The sequence below is a fragment of the Dipodomys merriami genome, unplaced genomic scaffold (assembly GCF_024711535.1).
Source record: "Dipodomys merriami isolate MVZ:Mamm:240054 unplaced genomic scaffold, mDipMer1.0.p SCAF_741, whole genome shotgun sequence".
Lineage (NCBI taxonomy): Eukaryota > Metazoa > Chordata > Mammalia > Rodentia > Heteromyidae > Dipodomys > Dipodomys merriami.
The window spans coordinates 225,043-245,741 of record NW_027206337.1 but is presented as its reverse complement, the minus strand read 5'-3'; the positions used below and the strand labels follow the sequence as shown (position 1 = coordinate 245,741).

Genomic DNA, 20,699 nt, shown 5'->3' with positions numbered 1-20,699 from the left:
GCCAGCCATGTCCTTTGCCATGCAGAAGCTCTGCAATTTCATACAATCTCATTTGTCCAAACTTTCTTTGATTTTTTGTGCTTCTGGGTCTCTATTAAGAAAATTTCAGCCTCTGCAAAGGATACCTAGGGTATATCCTACTCTATCCTGTAATGTTTTCAGAGTATCTGCTTTGACTCTGAGGTCTTTAATCCATTTGGAGTTGATTTGGTACAGGATGATATATAAGGATCTAGCTTTAGTTTTCTATGAGTGATTAACCAATTTTGCCAGCACTTTTACTGAAGAGGCTGTCTTTGTTGCATTCTATTTTTTATCTCCTTTATCAAAGATTAGGTGCCTATTGGTCTGTAGGCTTATTTCTGGGTTTTCAATTCTATTCCATTGGTTCTGAGGTCTGTTCTTGTGCCAGTACGAAGCTGTTTTATTTGCTAAGGCTTTAGAGTACAGTTTGAAATTTGGTATTGATATTACTCCAGCACTGTTCTTTCTGTTAAGGATTGTTAATGCTATTCATTGCCTTTTATCATTCCATATGACTTTTTGGATTGCCTCTTCTATTTCCGTGAAAAATGAGATTGAAATATTGATAGGTATTGCATTGAATTTGTAGATAGCCTTGGGAATTATTGCCATTTTCACGATGTTAATCCTTCCAATCCAGGATCAAGGGAGTTTTTTTCACTTTCTAAGTTCTGTCTTTGATTTCCTTTTTCAGGTTTTTAAAGTTTTCATCATGGAGATTCTTTATTTCTTTGGTTGAGTTAATTCATTGGTATTCTATTTTTTGTGGGGTTATTAAGAATGGAGTTGCTTTTCTGATTTCAGCCACGCTTTTCTCATTGTTGGCATACAGAAAAGCAACCTATTTTTGAGGGTTAATTTTATACCATGATACATTGCCATTGTTTTGAATCAGCATGAGTAATTTGGGAGTGGAGTCCATGGGATTCTTTAAATACAAGATCATGTCATCTGCAAAGAGGGAGAGATTTACTTCATCTTTCCCTGTTTGGATCCCTTTTATGTTTTCATCTTTTCTTATTGCTGTAGCTAGGCATGCTAATAGTACATTGAAAAGAAGTGGAGAGAGTGGACGTCCTTGTCTCGTTCCTGAGTTATGAGGAAATGTCTTTACTTTTTGACCATTAAGTATAATGCTGGCTGCAGGTTTGTCATATAAAGCCTTTAATTTATTGAGGAATGTTCCCTGGATTCCTAGTTTATTCAGAAACTTCATCATAAAGTAGTGTTAATTAATGGATTTGTGTATATTGAACCAGCTTTGCATCCCTGAACTGAATCCTGTTTCATCATGGTATGTAATTTTTTGGATGAATTGTTGAATTATTTGGCCAAAATTTTGTTGAGAAGTTTGGCATTGATGTTCATCAATGTAATGTGTGTCTAATCCTCTTTCATTGATGATTTTCCTGCCTGGTTTTGGGATGAAGGTTATTATGGCTTCATAGACTTAGTTTGGTTGTGAACTTTCTCTTTCAATTTCATTGAAGAGTTGGAAGAGTATTGGTATGAGCTTTGCTTTGAAAGCCTTGTAGAATTCCGCTGTAAATCCATGTGGTCCTGGGCTTTTCTTAGACAGGAGGTCTCTTACTCCTTTTTCTATTTCAATGTTTGATATGGGCCTGTTTAACTCATTTACTCCTTTTCAGTTGTTGCTGGTGTTGAGTTGAATCTGCTCACCCACTGTGTCTGGTGCCTTTTTCCTGGACCCTCTCTGTTGTAGGTTTGGCGGGATGGCTATGGCCGCCACCAAAGCTGCCTCAGCCATGGCTAGAGCAACTGTTCAGATCTGTCTCCTTCCCTGGATTTTCCCTCTCTAGCCAAACTCTGTATTGTGATGGCACACTTGGTGTGATACTCTAGCCTAGTACTGTTCTCTGGAACACTAAAACTGCTTTCTATGCTAGAGATTGTTTAGCTTCCAGCTTCTCCTCCACTATCTTCCCTCACTTCTCATAAACATTTTCTTATTACAGGATTATTCTAGATTAGCTATGTTATGATTGATAATGAACAAGATTGACAGAAAGGTGGAGGAAAATTGTCTGCACTTCCATGAGGTCTTGACTTTTGTTTCACAAAATGTTATAAAAGCTCTCCATTATAAATCTAGCAGCTGCATTTCTAAATAGTCTTTGCATGCTTACACTTTCTGATAATGTTTTAATTCAAGTACTTCTCCTTAGAGTCCCATACCATTCAATGATGCTGTTATAGATCTTTGTTACATCTTGAAGACTGCTCTTGGTGATTAAGTTTGTGCTTTTCAAATTAGCTCTCACAATTCCATCCACAAAATGCAGACAAAAACTATCTGAAATAAATTTGTATCTGTTGATAGTGCATATATTTTATTTTCCATTACAAACATAGAATGTAGTAAAAATTTTCACAGAAATTACACTGCACTAGGTTGTGGGCAGAGTCTAATGAAAATAATATACTGTATTTATGTAGAGAATTTGAGCATCCAAAATTTTAGTATGCTTGTGGTCCTAAAACCAATAACTTACTTATATTGAGTGACAAATACCACTTGCTATAAGTACAGTTTTCCTTGTATGTTTTTAATATATATTTCATTGTAAAGATACTGTACAGAGGGGTTACAGTTACATAAGTAAGGTAATGAGTACATTTCTGATTGAGCATTTTTACCACCTCCTTTGTTTTTCCCCTACTATTCCTTCCCTTCACACATCCATAACACCTCCGTCCACCCCCCTCTAGTAGTATCTTGCAAATCTCATTGTTACAATGGGTCAACCTGTATCTTTTCCTTGTATCTTAAATGAAAAAATGCTGGCTTGTTTCATACTGATCTACTTGTGTAGACACACTTAAAAACATTTTCCAAGTCCAAAAGCATATAAATGAAATGCACATCATCTTTTGTAAGTTGTTATACTTGTGTTCTACACATTTATTGACAGGTTACAAATTATTCTCAAATTTTAATACATAAAAAACTTGCTTTTTTTCTCATTTTCGTGGCAAGGACATCAGCACGACCTCAGTCAACATTTCTCACTTTAGACTTTTCATATGGATTGGTTAAATTTTGACCTGCGCTCCAGTCTTCTGGGGAGTCACTCATCTGCTTAGGAATTGATGCTGGCTGTTGGAAAAGAGCCCAAGGAATGATGCCATTTAAAGCCTTATAACTTCATTCTTAACAAGGATATTGTCCTACTCCTTTGGCTGTTGGGAATGTCTACAAGATCAAGCACTCCATGGGGAGCTGGGAGACACCATATGACCTATAATTATTGAGAATTCCGAGTGACTTGCTATCACTTGTACTGCATTTTTCAAGTCGAATCTCTCTAAACCTACCAGTTGGAAGAGATGAGAGGAGTGGTAAAAGAACTCTTAGAGAAAAATACATCTTCAATACATTTGTTTCCAAACATTCTGTCTAAGGCATATTCAACAACTAGTGAAACTTGTGTTGGCTATATCTATGTGTCTTTCTCCATTTGTGCTTGTGTACATGTGTGTACATATGTGTGTATTTGTGTGTATAGTAACATTCTTGTGTACATATATGGCCCTATATATACATATATGCATATATAAATAAATATACATATATAAATATATGTGCATATATATATATATATATATATATATATATATGTGCATATATATATATATATATATATATATCAGGTGTTCAGTGATTTAATTTGCAGTTCCCAGCACATTGTCCTTATCACAAAGTGTACATGATAAACTGCTCTAAGGATCTGTGCTATATGAGGGGTATCCTTTGTACTCACTTCCCCCATTACCTTGTTTTTCATCCATGTGAACAACTTCAGCCTACTTTCCATAGGATAACTTTGTTTTTTTTACTTACTGATAATATAAGAAAAATGTTGTTTGTAAAAGAAAAAGAACTTTTAGGTGCCAGGCTAAAAGTATCTTATCAGTCCCAATGATTCGTATGAGATAAAATTTATAATAGTACTAAAAGTGAAAAGGAATTTCTAGAGCTGTTGTTTTGCCATTTCCATTGGCAAAGCATAATTTCACGTCACTGTTATAACTCTTAAAGAATGCAAGGGTAACTGATGGTCCCTATCATGTTCCCACAAAACCAGTTGATCCTGAAGGATAATAGTAGACCAGAAGAAATTCTAAATAGCAGACATGGAGCATGAAAGAGAAAGAGAGGGTGAAAGAGAGAGAAATATCATACTTAAAGTGCATAACAAATAAACGAGAAGTGTATGAGAATATTCATACTGCTATATTGAGACTCTACCTGTACATTTGAAGGTATTTGATGTATGATAACTCATCAACATAAAATATAAAGTTATTTTGATAAAAAATAAAAATGACTCAGAAGAAATTATAAATGCAAAAACAGTCTTCACAGAAGCAAACTCTCAGAAATATTTCTTGACTTTGAAAAGGATAAATTGGCTGCAGTTAGTGTAAACTTAGAAGTATTACAATTCACAAAAATATAAAAATGTGTTCACATATTTTGTTATATAACCCAGAGCAGAAAGCAAATATTGTTCAGATGATTTTTTAAATCAGTTTCTGAGGTGCTGGGAAGGTGGTTCAGTGGTAGAGTGCTTGCCTTGCATGCATGTGGTCCTGGATTTCATTCCTCAGCACGACATAAGCATAAAAAGATGAAAGTGGTGCTGTGGCTCAAGTGGTAGCGCTAGCCTTGAGCTGAAGAGCTGAGGGACAGTACCCAAGACCCAGAGTTCAAGCCCCACAACCAACAAATACAAAGCAAAAACACAAAACAAAACACAGTTTCTCAATTTTGTGTCCTCAACTCTGTAATACCACTACCTCAGCCTAGGGTTAAGATTTTAGGTGTGGACATTTATCAACACTCCTGATTCAGACTCTACTTGATAAAATTTGTAATCAATATTTTGTTTTTAGTTTTGCTCTTTGTAAATTCACATGCACCTATGAAAAATGGTGTGGCCATCCCAATAACATTTTCAAAGTACCTCTTAATCACGACTCACAAAAAGTTGTATTATATTACAACAAGGAAAAATTCTATAAATAAAGAAAACAATAATTAAATATTAATGATGACTAAAATAAAAAACAAAACAATTACCAGGGTTTTCAGTATTTGAAGTGTACACAGTAGATTTTACTATTTTCTCATATTCCTGTACATTTAAAATTGGATAAAGATATCAGTAGCCTTTAAATTTACCCACTAAGATTACTATTTATAGTTCATCTCATCATTTGTATGTGGCTTATATCAATATTTGTTCATCACTAACATATAATGTAAGGGAGCCCTAAAGATTTAACAGAAACTCTGTACTTAAAATCTTAACTCTTCACTCTGCTTCTTTACACAGTCGTTGCACCTTCTCATTAGTAAAGTTTCTATAAACTCTGAAATGTACATACTTACAAGTACATGCTACCAGAAATATTATATACTTTATCAAAAAATTTTAAGACCTGCCACCAGTCTTAATTTTGTCATATATAAGCAAATCCCAAAATTAAACATACTTAAAATATTAAAACTTTTAACAAACTTTAACATTTGCTGCAATGAACATTATGACAGGTGCCTTGTGTAGAATAATTGAATTCCTCCTCCTACACATCTCATGAACAACAAATATCTGGAATTATTTTGTTTTTGGCATGTCAACCTTGACTTTATTCTTAAATGTGTGCTTACATAAGAAATACATGGTTCTAAAATTTCACAATTCTTTTGAACTTACTTTTTGTTTAATTGTCTAGTTTAAGAAAATTAATTACTCTTTATATATAAAAATTGTTCTGTGCTCAATTTGGCTGCACATACACTAAAATTGGAACATACAGAGAAGTTCAGCATGGTCCCTGCCCAAGGATGACACGCAAATTAGTGAATCGTTCCATATTTTTACAACAACAGATGCTGGAAAGGATCCTACTGCATTCTTGGTGGGAGTGTAAACTTGTTCATCCACTTTGGAAAGCAGTTTGGAGGTTCCTCAAAAGACTCCACATAGAGCTCCCCTATTACACTGCAATCCCACTTTTGGGCATTCACCCAAATGATCATAAACAAGTCCACACTAAAACTACCACCACAACAATGTTTAATGTAGCATTATTTGCCATAGGTAAGATATGGAACCAACCCCGATGCCCCTCAGTAGAAGAATGGATCAAGAAAACGTTGTGAGTGTGTGTGTGTGTGTGTGTGTGTGTGTGTGTGTGTGTGTGTGTGTGTGTGTGTGTGAATGTACACTTACACAACCACTTTGGAAAGCAGTCTGGTGAGTCCTCAGAAAGCTAAATATTGACCTTCCTTATGGCCCACTCATACCACTTCTAGGCATCTATCCTGAACAACAGGTAGCAATATTCAAAGAAACATGCACCTCCATGTTTATTGCAGCACTGTTCACAATAGCCAGGATATGAAAACAACTCATATGTCCCACCAGAGATGAATGGATCCAAAAACTGTGGAACACAATGGAATATATTCCTGCCATTAGAAAGGACAAAATAATGGCATTAGCAGGGAAATCAATCAAGCTACAGGAAATCATGTTGAGCAAGGTAAGCCAAAAGCAAAGAGACAAACAGCACATTTTCTCGGTGATAAATGGATGTTAAATGCAAAATGTAAGGTGATACGACAAAATTAACAACACTTAAGAAACCAAGGACTTCCACTCATCTGGTTGAATTACTACTAAATAACCCCATTCTGCTGATCATATTTGTATACTGAAGGAAAACCAGGAGGACGACAAAGAACTAGAGGGAATCAGGGAAAAACATGCAACAGTGGGATCCATCAGCTGCACTGGACATTGACCAAAATGAACTAAGCAAATCAATGTCATTGAAGAGAAGGAGGGAACAAATGGGAAAGAGGGAATAGCTGACGCTATGGGAAAAAAAGAAATATACATATTTCAAAACAAAAAAGTATACATATGGAAGAAATAACTCTATTGCAAAGCTCATAGAACTCATAAATGTTGTAGACTATGATAGACAATTTGCTCCATCAAAGTTAGAATATGTTTGTGACTTTAACTAAGCATCACTATCCCACAATATTGCTAAATTTGGGAAATTATGTAACCACTTAATCACAATAAAAATATTTGAAAAAATGATGAAGGTGCAAAACTAAGTTGCTCTAAAAAACAAAAAAGGAAAATGCTCTGTGTGTATGTGTGTACACACACACATATACTATATATATATATATATATATATATATATATATATATATATATATATATATATATTCTATGCCTCCATCAGAAAGAATGTCATCGCCCAATTTGTTAGGAAATGGAAAGACTTGGAAAAAATTATATTAACTGATGCAAGCCAAGTCCAAAAAAACATAGGTCCCATGGTATCCCTTATTTGCAATAACTAGTATATGTCTGGGATAAGCAGAAAAGTTGTAAAGCTATGTGTATATGAATAGATAAGTTGATGTTAAGCTAAATGATCCCCAAGATCGGGACACAAGACGTTTTTTTCTTTCTTGCTGTTGTTTCTCACATATTTATAATGTATGACGTGATTTTTTTTTGTTTTTATACGTTTCTCCCCAACAGTATAAACCCCGTTTTCACTTTATTTGACGTTGGTGCACTTGCATCTTTTATATACACTTCTCTGATTTAGGGAGGGAAAAGGAGAAAACAGCATGCTTAAATAGGAATACAGTTTGACCCATTGTATAACAATAGATGCACAAGATATTATTTTGAAAAACGAACTTTACAATTTAGGCTGGGGACATTGGGTGGAGCTTGTGGGCGTGAGGAGTGTACTTGTGGAGGTGGAAGGGAAGGAATTGTGGAGGAAAAACAAAGGAGGAGTTAGCAATGCTTGATAGGAAATGTACTTATTACTTTGCTCATGTAACTGTAAACGCTCTGTACATTATTTTTACAACAAAAATGTATAAAAACGTTTTGAGATGGAAGAGATTATTTTGCCTCTTTTACCCATATAATATCATTAACAAAGAAATCAATGCAAAACACTGATATGAAGATATTTTGGAAAAGTGAGTGTGTGTGCATTCCTGCGTGTTGGCATGCTCAGAGACTGAAATCAGGGCTTCAAGGTCTCGCTACGTCTTTCTCTCTCGATTGGTGAGCTACTATATGAACTACATCTCCGTTCCTGGCCCTTTGCTAGTTCATTAAAATTTCTGAAAAATAATCTCATGAATTTAGTTTGCCCTGATTGGCTTCCAAATGTTATCCCCAGATCTCAGGCTCCTGAGTAGGTATCCCGAGTAGTTAGGATTACAGGTGTGACAAACCACAAGGCTGTCAGAATAATTTTATACGTAGAAGAAAGTTTACTTCACAGAGGCCTGTTTTATCATCTCCTAGTTTTAAAGCGTTTTGGATTGGTGATATGTGATTTTTTTTCATTCTTTAATTCTGAAAATACAATAAGTGATGATATTTAAAATATTTAGTACTTTTTAAAAACGATACTGGAACTATGGGACAGAAGAAATTTGCCTCTCTTTGGACCATAATTTATAAGCTCAGCTCTGTGTATGATAACCCAGTATCACCAACGCAGTCTGTGTTGAAGGCAAAATGTAACAGAAAACAATCACCATGGGCAATAATTGCTACGGTATTATTTCTTGGACAATATGAATATTGAATTGAGAGTATCAGAGAATAGAGAGAATTTATCTAGTTTTTGTGTATTGCTGAAAGACTTTTGGAAATTTTGACTCAATTTCTTCCTCACTGTGTGTCTTGGGTCATGCACTTAGTGCCTTTAATTACAATTTTTCCCAACACTAAAATGGTAATAACATTAGCATTATAGCAAATGTTATCTTAAGTATTAAGAGTCCTTAGAATGATGAACTCTTTTCTCATTCTTGTAGAGGCATTATAAGCTGAGAGGAACTGTATGTTTTTGTTTGTTTACTTCCATTTATTCTTCAGTTTGAAATCTGAACTACTTAAGAATGAAAGAAACCAAACTTAGACACGCAGGCTTTGGAAAGAGAAATCAATGTAAAATAAATAAAATACATATAGCTATGTAAAAAGTCTAACTAAATTGTTATATAGTCTCAAGCATTAACAGAAAATGATTTAAGCAATATCATATTATTGAAAATTGAAAAGTGTTAACCGTTGCTTAATTTTTTTCCTTTTTACTACCTTGAATTAATTATTTTTGTATAGAGAGATTAAAGATGAGATTAATAAGAAACTTGATTAAAATGGACAAAAGTTCGAATAGACATGTTTTCCATAAACCCCTCTATATCACCAGTGGGTTTACACAGTAGTGTTTAATAAAACTTCTGTGCTGGCTTAATGCTTTGTGAGCAGAATTCATTAGAGAAATGTAATTCAAAATTACTATGATACTACTTTATAACTATTATAACTCTTATCAAAAAAAAATCAAAGGAACCAGGTGTGGTGGTAAAGTTTTGTAATTCCAAGCATTTAGGAGGTTGGATTTCAGTCTTAAGCCTGTCTGGTATACTGAAGATAGTAAAAACTTGCCCTTTATTCCCTTTTGAATAAAAGGTAATAATGTTGGTGAGAGTGTAAAGAAAAGGAAATTTTCTACACTCTTGGTCAAAATACAGGTTATTATTTTCCTTGTAGAAAGTAGTATGCAGTTTTCTAAAGAAATCATAGTTGAAGTATCATCTGACCCACCAATCATGTTATTTCTCTCTGGGTAACTCGTAAATATATCTGTAGTTCATTGTTATTCACATTATTCACAACAACAGCCAAGATATAAATCGAAGTTCAGTGTTCAACTACACTAATAAAGCAACTGTGGTACATGTACACATATTTTTTCTGTTTCATCCTTAAAATAACAAGAGACTGCTCCCATTAGCCACAACTTACAATGACCTGAAATATGTATTTGAAATGAAGAAAAATGTTATGTTCTGATCTTTGTAAACGCACACACACATACACACACACAAACACACACACACACACACACACACACACACAAATCCTCAAACTTTAAGACAGAATTTTTTTAAAGTAAAGCAAAGTGGAACTTCTACAATGCATAAGATATTAGGTATATATTATGACCAGGTATTGAGTTGTAATGTACAACATGAGAATACAGGGGACAACATTGGCCTTACATAGGAATGAAGCTAAGTAAGTAGGAGTTGTTCTTCCTAGTAGTGGTTACACTTTTAGTTGTTCTTCCTTCAATAATGGATAAGATGAATGTAAATCTTTAAGTATACCTGCCTATTTGCAGAAATAATAGCAAACAATATAGCAATAATGTTGCACGCTCAACATAGAACAAAATGTCAAATTAAAATCCTTGATGTAAACTAATTATTTCAAATCAGGGAAACCATGGGACCTATGTTTCTTTAAGTCTGGTTTACTTCACTTAATATGATTTTTTCCAAGATCTTCCATTTCCTTACAAATGAGGTGGTCACATTCTTTGTGATGGAAGCATAGTTTTCCACCGGTGTTGTGTGTGTGTGTGTGTGTGTGTGTGTGTGTGTGTGTGTGTGTGTGTGTGTGAGTGAGTGATTTGGTAAATATTACTGTGATACACAGTAGTAGCTTTACTGTGGCCTTGTTTGTGATCACCTGGTTATATGCCCAGAAGTGGGATTACTGGGTAATAGGGAGCATTATTGTGTACATCAAAGATAATCTTAGTAGATGAGCAGAATAGCTCAGTAGCTATGTACATATGACCGTATAAGGTAATTCCAAGTGAAATGAACTCCAAGACATGTTCTTTGTTGTTGTTGTTCTTAATGTACTATGTGATTTCTTTTTATCCTTTTGTTTTTTCCCGACCTATGGTTTATCCCCTGTAATCACTGTATTTTATTTTGATACCCTGGGGTGTTTTAAATAGTTTGATCTGAACTAGGGAAGGGAAAGGAAAAAAACAAAATGGTGAGACAAAGGACAAAGGGGGAACCTATGCAACAGTAGTACTCACAAGAAAATATGTTGGAAATAATCTTGGGGGGGGAGTTGGGAGTGAAGAGCGAGAAAAATAGGGGAAAGGTAATAAGTTAGAAAATAAATAAATTAATTACCTTACTTATGTAACTATATCCCATCTGTACATTACCTTGACAATAAAATTTAAATAAAAAATAAAATAAAATATATAAGAGCAGCAATACAGGAGATGGGAGTGGGGGAAATTTTGTAGTATCGTAGAGTAGAACAGCTGTGGAAAGCAGTAATTTTACATTAACATAGCAAGTAATAAACTAGCATACAGATTTTCAGCCTCATGTCAGTCATTAAAAAGGGAAAACAAAATGCATAATCAGCAAACCAGTAGAGATAAAACAGAAAACTAAACAATTATAATGAAGAGATGACTTGTACCAAGAATAACAAATGAAAAAATTAGGAAACAAATAACAAGCTGCTGGGCTGGGAAGGTGGCTTGCCTTGCATGACTGAGGCCCTGGGTTCGATTCCTCAGAATCACATAAGCAAAAAGAAAAAAGCCGGAAGTGGTGCTGTGTCTCAAGTGGTCGAGCGCTAGCCTTGAGCTGAATTGCTGAGGCACAGCGCCCAGGCCCAGAGTTCAGGCCCCAAGACCAGACCCAAAAGTAAAATAAAAAAACAAAAACAAACTGCTAAGTTGAAAAATGATCACCCTTAATTCTATTGACTTGTTTACATGACAATTTGTTAGAAGTATAATTCAAATCACAGTTTAATAGTATATCATTTTAATAATAGTTTATTATTATTGATTTCTTAAAATTGAATGTTTATAATTTTAATTTCAGCAGCTATAGAAAAGAAACTGAAAATAATTTTAATAATATATATATATATATATTGATTTTTTTTTGTCAGTCGTGGGACTTGAACTTTAGGCCTGGGCGCTGTCCTTCAGGTCTTCAGCTCAAGGCTAGTGCTCTACCACTTGAGCTACTGTGCTACTTCCTTTTATTAATATATTTAATGAATTGTAAAATTGAGAAGCATTAAAAAAAAAAAAGAATTTAAACAAGTAACATATCATTATAACATATCATTTCTGTGAGTTAATGTAATAATTCAAAGTGTATTCTACACTTAGCATTCATCTTAACATCAAATAATTAATTATTGCACATGACTCTTGGTATTAGTTGGAAGGGTTCAGCACTGTGGTAAAATTCACACCACAGTACACGAGGGTATGACCCCTCTCATATTGCTTAAATTGTGGAAATTTGATTTCTGCATGCATGTTAAATTCTTGTCTAGGTGACATCTATAAAATTATTTACAATTATATACACGAGGACTATTTCAGATGATACTTAAAAGTCATATTCATTAATTAAATTTTTATTATTTCATACCAAATAAATATTTACAGAGAGACTGAATTTTTGAGTAGATGATGGTGTATGTGTGCCAGCTTATACATATTAAGGCTTATTTTATATTCCTGACATTGTTTCTAGAATTGGATTTATTTGTCCATTATGGGTTAAGTGTATTATATTGTATATATGAAAGTAAACTGAATGTTTATTCCATTAATCCTTTGTCTAATACCAATATAAATTATTCATGTGTTTGAAGAAATGAAAATAACAACAGATAAAAGCAAGATAAATCAGTCTGTAGTAGACAAGTATTTACACTGTTATTTTGAAAGTTGGTCCTCTTTTACATTACACAATATTCTTGGGAATATGTGCTCCAGGCTGGCCACAACTGAAGAATATTATGGTTGATTTATCATAAGAGAAGGAATGAAGGGGAACTTTCCTTCCAAAAGTCTGATCCCAGGAATGTGATGTGCTTTATGGTGCCTACTTGGAAATGAATATTTTTCACAGTCAACCTTGAGAAGCCATCTTGAAAGACGACTTCTGTAAGTGGTTAGAAAGCAATACTGATGGCTTTGCAAGGATGCCTGATTGCCTCATTTTGAGACAATTAACAGGAATTTAGTCCATTATTCTTTGTATCTTTAGGAGAAAAACCCATTGACTCTAGGCCAGGGGATCACAGAGGCCCAGAAAAACTACTACCTTGAATAGTAATCATAGACATCTAAAACAAAACACACACACACACACACACACACACACACACACACACACACACACACACACACACACACACACACACACACAAACACTCCAGTAAGTACAGCCAGGCAGGGTTGCTTTCACAGCCTACGTGAAGTCAGGCAAAAAACAGAAGCTGAGAGTCATTTAGGTGATAACTAATATATTTTTTATGAGGCAGACTCAAATGAGACTCCAGAGAGAGGATCAGAAAGACTGATCAGAGAGACTAAAATTGGTTACACAAAGATTGGAAAGTAGAATTCCTTGTAGAACAAATAAATCATAGAAAGTGTGTGCATGTAAGAACAAGACAGAAGTCCAAATTCCAGAAATGCACATTTTCTTAAAAGTTAGCTTAATCAATTATCAGTGCAAATTTTTGAATTCTTAAATATTTGACCACATGTGGGAGGTTGAAAAGCAAAAAAATTTCATCACTATATTAGGAAGTCCAATATCACATTAGGAAATAATCAAGCACAGATTTGTAATAAAAAGAGGAAACAATTATTCCAAATGATGGTTTCATTTCTTTTGATGTAAAAGTTCTTAAATTAGGTGCTAGCAATTACCATACAATTTATCCAGTCCCCCAGCTGAGTTGATATTGACTGCAGTATTCCCACATGAAGGAAAAGATAAAAATTACAAATGTCTGATGAAATGAGGTGAAGGTGAATTGTTCTAATAGTAATATCTGAGGTTTAGACACAGGTGAAGAGGTGCATTTTCTTTTCAAAAAGCCCCCATTTTTACCTGGTACCAGTGGCTCACACCTGTAATCCTAGCTACTCAGGAAGCTGAGATCTGAGGACTACGGTTCAAAGCCAGCGTGGGAAAAAAGACCCTGAGACTATTATTTCCATTTGGAGAGTTTGGCTTGGGATCGTATTCATGGTTGGTAGTTGTTTACCTTTAATGTTTGTCATATATAATGCCAGGCTTTCCTTTTTAACCATATCAGTTAAGAAAGAGGTATTTATTCTGACTGTATATCCTTTATAAATAATCAATCTTTCCTATATGGCATCTTTAAGAATCCTTTCTTTGATCTTTAATAATCCTCTAATGGATTATGATGTCATGGTGGATTGTTCAGTTCTAGAATTCTGATTAGATTCTAAAGGCTTCTCTTCTCTGAATGAGCCTATCTCTTTGGATGTTTGGCCTGTTCTCTGCTAGAATTCTGTAATATGCTTCCCATCCATTTAGTTTCTTGCTCTTCTCCTTCTTGATACCTATCTCCCCGAAATTTGATCTTCTAACTGAGTCTTGAAGTTCTGGCAAGATCATTTGTTATTTCTTGGATTTGTTCTAAATGATTATTTCCTCTTTCCTGTTAGATCTATTCTGTCTTTTACACTGAGGTTATGTTCTATGTTATCTATTTGCTGTGGAGATATTTCTACTTTGTTTTCATTTCCCTGTCTTCTAATTGGTCATGTTTTTGGGTTCTGTCTCTTTATTAAAGCTTTGTTTTAAGTCTTGTATAGACTTTCTGTACATTTTTTTCTTTGGTTGAGGGAGATTTAAGGGTTGTTTTCCTAGCTGTGTCTTCTCTCATGTCTTTATCTAGGCATCCATTATTTTTTGGACTCCCTTGCCTTCTCAGAATTAATTTATCTTTCTGTTTGAAGTCTCCATGAATTATTTTGATAATGACCAGTTGGTCTCATCTTGTTCACAAATTTGCTTGTAGAGGTTTTCTATCTTTCCATTAATTACATTTTTCAGCAGTATCTGTAATACATTTTGATAACTCTTCTACATCCTTGATTGTCTGTTCTAATGCCTGGTTATTTACTGTGTGAATTATACTACTTTGACATCACTTTTCTTGTATTTTTCTGATTTGTTCTGTCCATTTGGAGGTTTTCTTTTGGGGGATCTATGATATTAATAAGTGACTATGTTCTTGGTTGATTTCCAGAGTCTTGGTTTGGTTTCCTGTTGTGATTTGTTTTTCTGGAATTGCATTTTTGTCGAGTCCATTAAGTGTAGGAATAGGAATCAGTTGTGGTGAGATGTTGTGATGTTAATATTTGTGGTTCTACTGACCATTTGGACTGTCCAGTGGTATGGTGAATTGTCTATGTGTATGGATGTGGCTTTCTCTGATGTACAATTCTGTTCCTGCTTTTTTCCATGTTGCCCTTTTATTTCCACACTGCACATGTGGTTTTGAATGTGTGACCCAATGTGTTCCTGGCTGGCACCTTTTCATAGATTTCTGTTTTCTTGTGAAGACAGTATAAAATATTGTTATGAATTGTATGTCTATAATTATGTCTATATTTATAGCTGCATATCTATAATTATACCAGATTTGATGTGACCCTCTAGATGTGGAGTACCTACTAGGACTCTAAATCTCTGTTTCATTAGAGATTGCTAGGATAATTTTCTGTTGTTATTCTGTCATTGTTTTTCCTCTTCCTCAGATTTATTTTTTATATTGTGGATTTTTTCACATAATTTAGGATTTGTGATTGTTGGATCAGGTTATTTTGTTTTCCTGCTTATACTACTTTGAAATAGTGAGTTCAGGCTTGTAAGAAACAGAAAGAGAACAGAAATGTATGTTATTCAATTGAGAGAAAGAGAAGACATTTAAACCTATTTACTAGAAGTAAATTAATATTAAGCATCTTCATTGACACTGCATATATTTCCTATGAATGCAGCTCAAGATGAGACTCACAGATGAATTCATATTTATATTACTGAGATTTACATCACAATATAAGCAATATAGGTATTTTAAGGAATTGGTCATTCAAAGCCCTAGATACATAATAGATGAAGAATGGAATTGAAAATAGCAAAGGGAAAACAATTCAACATGCAGCTATTATGATTTTACAATACTAATATAAAAGTAATGGAGCTTTTCCCTTTCTGAAGAAGAACGTTTAGCCAGTAATTTCAATGTAAGTCTACCTATGATCCAGCAATTACACTTATGGTCATTTATCCAATAGAGCAGAAACAAGGCCACACTGAAGCTACCAGAACAATCATGTTCATTATTGCAATATTTTCTCTAGCCAACATATGGAATCAGCCCAGATGCCTCTCATTGTAAAAAGATATCAAGAATTATATAGTTTATATAAATTATATATATATATATATAATTTTATTGGTCCCAATTTACAAGTATATATGTGCGTATATAAATGTGTGTATACAAACATATATTCATATATATATATATATATATATATATATATATATACAAACATATAAATACATACATAATGGAATTCTGTTCATTCATCAGAAAGAATAATATTGCACCATTCTAAAGGAAAAATGAAACAGTTAGAAATAATATTAAGTGAAATAAAACAGACCCAGAGAAACTTAGTTTGCATGACTTTCCTCACTTGTGGTAGATAGGAGTGTCTATAAATGTAAAGGTAAACACACTGGATGGTATGCAAGGAGGTACAAATTAATTATCTGAAGTGTCAGAGTCCATGGAGAGTGAAAATACTATAATTCTCTTAAAAGGCAGAGTCAAAGCCCAACAAAATAAATACCAGTAAATGTGAAGTGCAAGAGAGGATAGTGGGGGGCAATGTGAGAGGGGTAGGAAATTGAAGGGGAAAAGGATATAATACAGGCAAGAATCTATTGTATACTTCCCAGAATTGAAATATACAAAGCAAGGGGTAGTGTAAATTGGGGTTGAAGATGTTGAAGTGGTAACACAATTCCAGGTGCATTGTACACATAAACTGCTTTGTTAAATGGCAAGAAATTCCATAACATAATATTGAGATACATAAAGATTGGGGTTGATTGGTAGGGGTGGATGTGATTGTTGAAAAGGGTGACGACATTGATCAAGATGCACTGTATCCATACACTGTTTCAGTGAATGACAACTCCTTTGTACAACTAAAGATAATAAAAATATTCAAAAATTTAATTATGATAGTTGAATAGAGAGTTGAACCTCAATTCAATTCCCATTTAAAAATAGTTTTAACCTGGAGACTTGGAGAATAAAATTCAAATAAAATAAAACCTTATGAATCTTTTTTATCAGAATTTGTGAAATGTAAATCAAAACTTTGACTTTTGTCAGTCATTGGGCTGTTAAAATATTTCAAAGTAAGTGGCTTAAAAACATCAGGAGTATATTATCCATACTCTAGAAGCTTAAACATTGATTTTAAAAATTGCTATTCAAAGCAATTCTTTGTCATATGGGGGTCTACTTTCTGATTCATTATATTCTATTTGCTGGACGTTCACATGGCAGAGTAATAATATTGGGCTTCTCTCGTCAGGATCATTATTTCAGTGTCATCTCTGAATGATTGATTCTAATGTCACCAGTCAGGAGAATAAAATTTTAACATGTGTATCTGGAAGGAGTTTTACATCGTCCAAAACACTTTGCTACTTTTGCTTTAACTCAGTGTGGTGTACATTTGGATATTATTTCATAGAACATAATAACTTAAGAACAAGATTATATCATGTAAATTATGTGAATGATTCTTCTTACAATGGGAATAATTATAGTGATGGCAAAATGAAATATGATTGTTTAGTGACTCTTGAACCACATCATAGGTAACCATTTTAACGTGGTACAGCCTTTCTAAAGCCCTTCTGATGTATTTGAACAATATCCAATGTGTTATTTGCTTTCAAAAATATTCGTTTGAGGAGATGGGGGCAAACAAGTCGTTTAAGGATTCAGGTGGACCTGTTGCAACAATGAGAAGTACAAAATGTCATGTCAAAACCAGCTTTACAATGTCAGTGGGGGGGGAGGGGGGTATAATTGGGTGGGGGGAGGGGGGAGGCTGGGAAGGGAGGTGAAGGGTAAACAAAGGAGGAGGCTGCAATGCTTGGTAAGAAATGTATGCATTATCCTGCCCATGTAATTGTAGCCCCTCTGTACAGTATGTTCTCAAATAAAATAAAATAATATTAAAAAAAATATTCGTTTGTGCCAACAAATACAGATCTCCTTTCATTTTAATTATTGTCCGCTATTAGGACTCCCACAAACACGAAAATCAGAGTATGTTAATTTGTCTGATAAAATACATAATAAAATTGTTACAATTAATACAACATAAAGACTAATATTAATAGCATTATAATTACTAGTATTCGCATTATATTATATGTTGAGTTCCCTTGGTTACCTCAATTTTTAGAATATTTATAACTAAATGTAAATTGTTTGCAAATAATTATTTATGATGGATGGAAAATGAGAAAAAGATTTGCATACATATTTACTACAGATGCAAACAGATTCACCTGGTTATTTCTTAACCTTCAATTGTTGGTTTCATTCATGCATGGGGAACATGTAGAGAAATGAAAATTGCAAACTTACATTTACTAAAGGGTTAACTACAAGTTTATGTTGGGCTAAATACCACATTTTATAAATTAAATTGTTTTTGTCCCTTCCCTCCTCTCTCCCTTCTTTCTTTCTTCGTACCTTCATTCCTTAATTACTTCCTATTTCCTTCCTTCTTTCTTTTCTTCTTTCCTTTTTCCCTCCTTCCCTCCATCCCTACCCCTCTTTCTCTTTCTCTCTTCCTTTCTTTTCTTTCCTTCTTTCGTTCCTTGTTTTTCTTCCTTTCTTTCTTTTACGCAGACTATTTCTTATGGTTATAGAAAAATACCAACTGTTATACTCCAAGTTATTATGAGTAATTATAAATATACTATATTAATATTAATCTTAATAACCTATGTTATATCTTAAGACAACTTCACAAAATTTCATAAGTATCAAATATTACTTTCCATGATATTGTTTATTTCTTCAAACTAAAATAAGAATTTATACATCATATTATGTGTGTGTTGTTCTTGTGATTTGAACTCCAGACCTATCCCTTGATATTTTTTTCCTAGCAAGGACATTGGTCTAACATTTGAGCCACAACTCCACTTCTGGCTTTGTGTGGGTGTGAGTGTGTTGTGATGCGTGTGTGATTAATTGAGATGCGACTCACAAACTCTTGCCAAGTCTGGCTTTTTAAATTTATTTTTATTTTTTATTGTGAAAATACCGTACAGAGGGGTTATAATTACATGGGCAAAGTAATGAGTACATTTCTTATCAAGCATTGTTGCCTCCTCAGGAAACCAGAGAATTGTGGTTCAAAGACAGACTGGTCAGGAATGTCCATGAGACCCTTATCTTCAATTAACCACCTGAAACCCGGAAGTGGTGCTGTAGCTTAAGCGGTAGAGCACTCAATTTGAGCTGAAGAGCTGTGGGAGTGCGCCCAGGATCAGAGTTCAAGCCCGACAACCAACAAAAAGTGCAAATATTACCTTAAGTTTACCCAAAAGGAAGGACAAGATCAATAATCTTCCCAAGCAGAAAAAATAATTTCAAAATGATTCAGTGCACCTACTTTTGCTGAGTTATTTAAGTTATGGCTTCTTTGCTAGACATATTCTCTTCCTTTATAAATTGTCAAATACTAGCTTTACAATAAACTTCATCTAATATTTTTTGTTTCAAAAGAGAAGTCTATACAGTTGATGTCACATAGCTTTCTTACTATATTAATTCAAAGCCAAACCAGGCAGGAGAGTCTGTCAAACTTTTATCGCAAATTGAACACCAAAAAACCAGAAGTGGAGTTTTGGCTCAAACAGTAGATTACTAGCTTTGGGGGCAGGTGGGCAGGAAAGACAACAGTTCAGGGACAGGATCCAGCCTCTGGGTTCAAGCCCCAGGACTAGCACAAACTAAACAAACAAGCAAATAAAAATCCCAGATTTTTCTTTGGGGCCCTTCTTAAAGGTGAACTGGTCAGAGAAGAGGCTTCTTTTGCTGATCATATTGACTGGATCCTGCTTTTTTGGAATCCTTGTTGCTCTGGAGAACTCAGAACCAGACCAAAGGAATTGATAACTGACTCCTGCATCGAGAATCATCTCAGGGGTGAAATATCCATCTATAAGACACTTTAAAACCTCTATGTCTTTGTTCCTTTGCAGGAGAACACTTTTAAAACAATGTTATTTCCTTTTGTTCTATACTGGCCTTCAAATGGTACATTATTTCTTTTTGTAACACTATGAACTAGAAGTTTACAGAAAAAAATTATATGAGTAAAGAACACACTCAAAAAGCCAGGGACAGATCTTCCTTCAAGCCTTGGGATACTTTTCTTGTACAGTAAAAAGGAAAGCACAAGGTAACTTGAACTTTGTTTTTCCTCTATGTTCCATTCCTCTCCTGGGTCAGTTTCCACATCCAGTAACAGTTACTTCCAGTAACAATCGATGGTGCTGCTTGAGGTATAGTGAATGTTTTCTGGCTTCACTGCAATAAGACTAGAACACCTATGGACCTGAGGTAAAACGTATTTCAGAGACAATTTAGTAAAGAGAAAATATGAAATTTATATTGCTTATAAATATATTATACATGAGTACATTGAGTTCAAACTTTGTAAGTTCTTTGTAAGTTAAGGCGAATTTTAAATGGGAAGAAGGTTTTCAGAACATTCTTTTTGTGAGTGTACGTGCTGTTCATTATTTCCCAAGTGTGCATGAGCTAACAGTAAGG

At 34.2% G+C, this 20,699-nt stretch overlaps 1 non-coding gene across 1 annotated transcript; it reads left to right on the top strand.

Annotated features, from left to right (window-relative positions):
* Nucleotides 1-5,825: 5,825 nt before the first annotated feature.
* Nucleotides 5,826-5,931, top strand: LOC138818359 (U6 spliceosomal RNA). Its single transcript, XR_011369078.1, has one exon. It is a non-coding gene; the product is annotated as a U6 spliceosomal RNA (small nuclear RNA).
* Nucleotides 5,932-20,699: the final 14,768 nt, after the last annotated feature.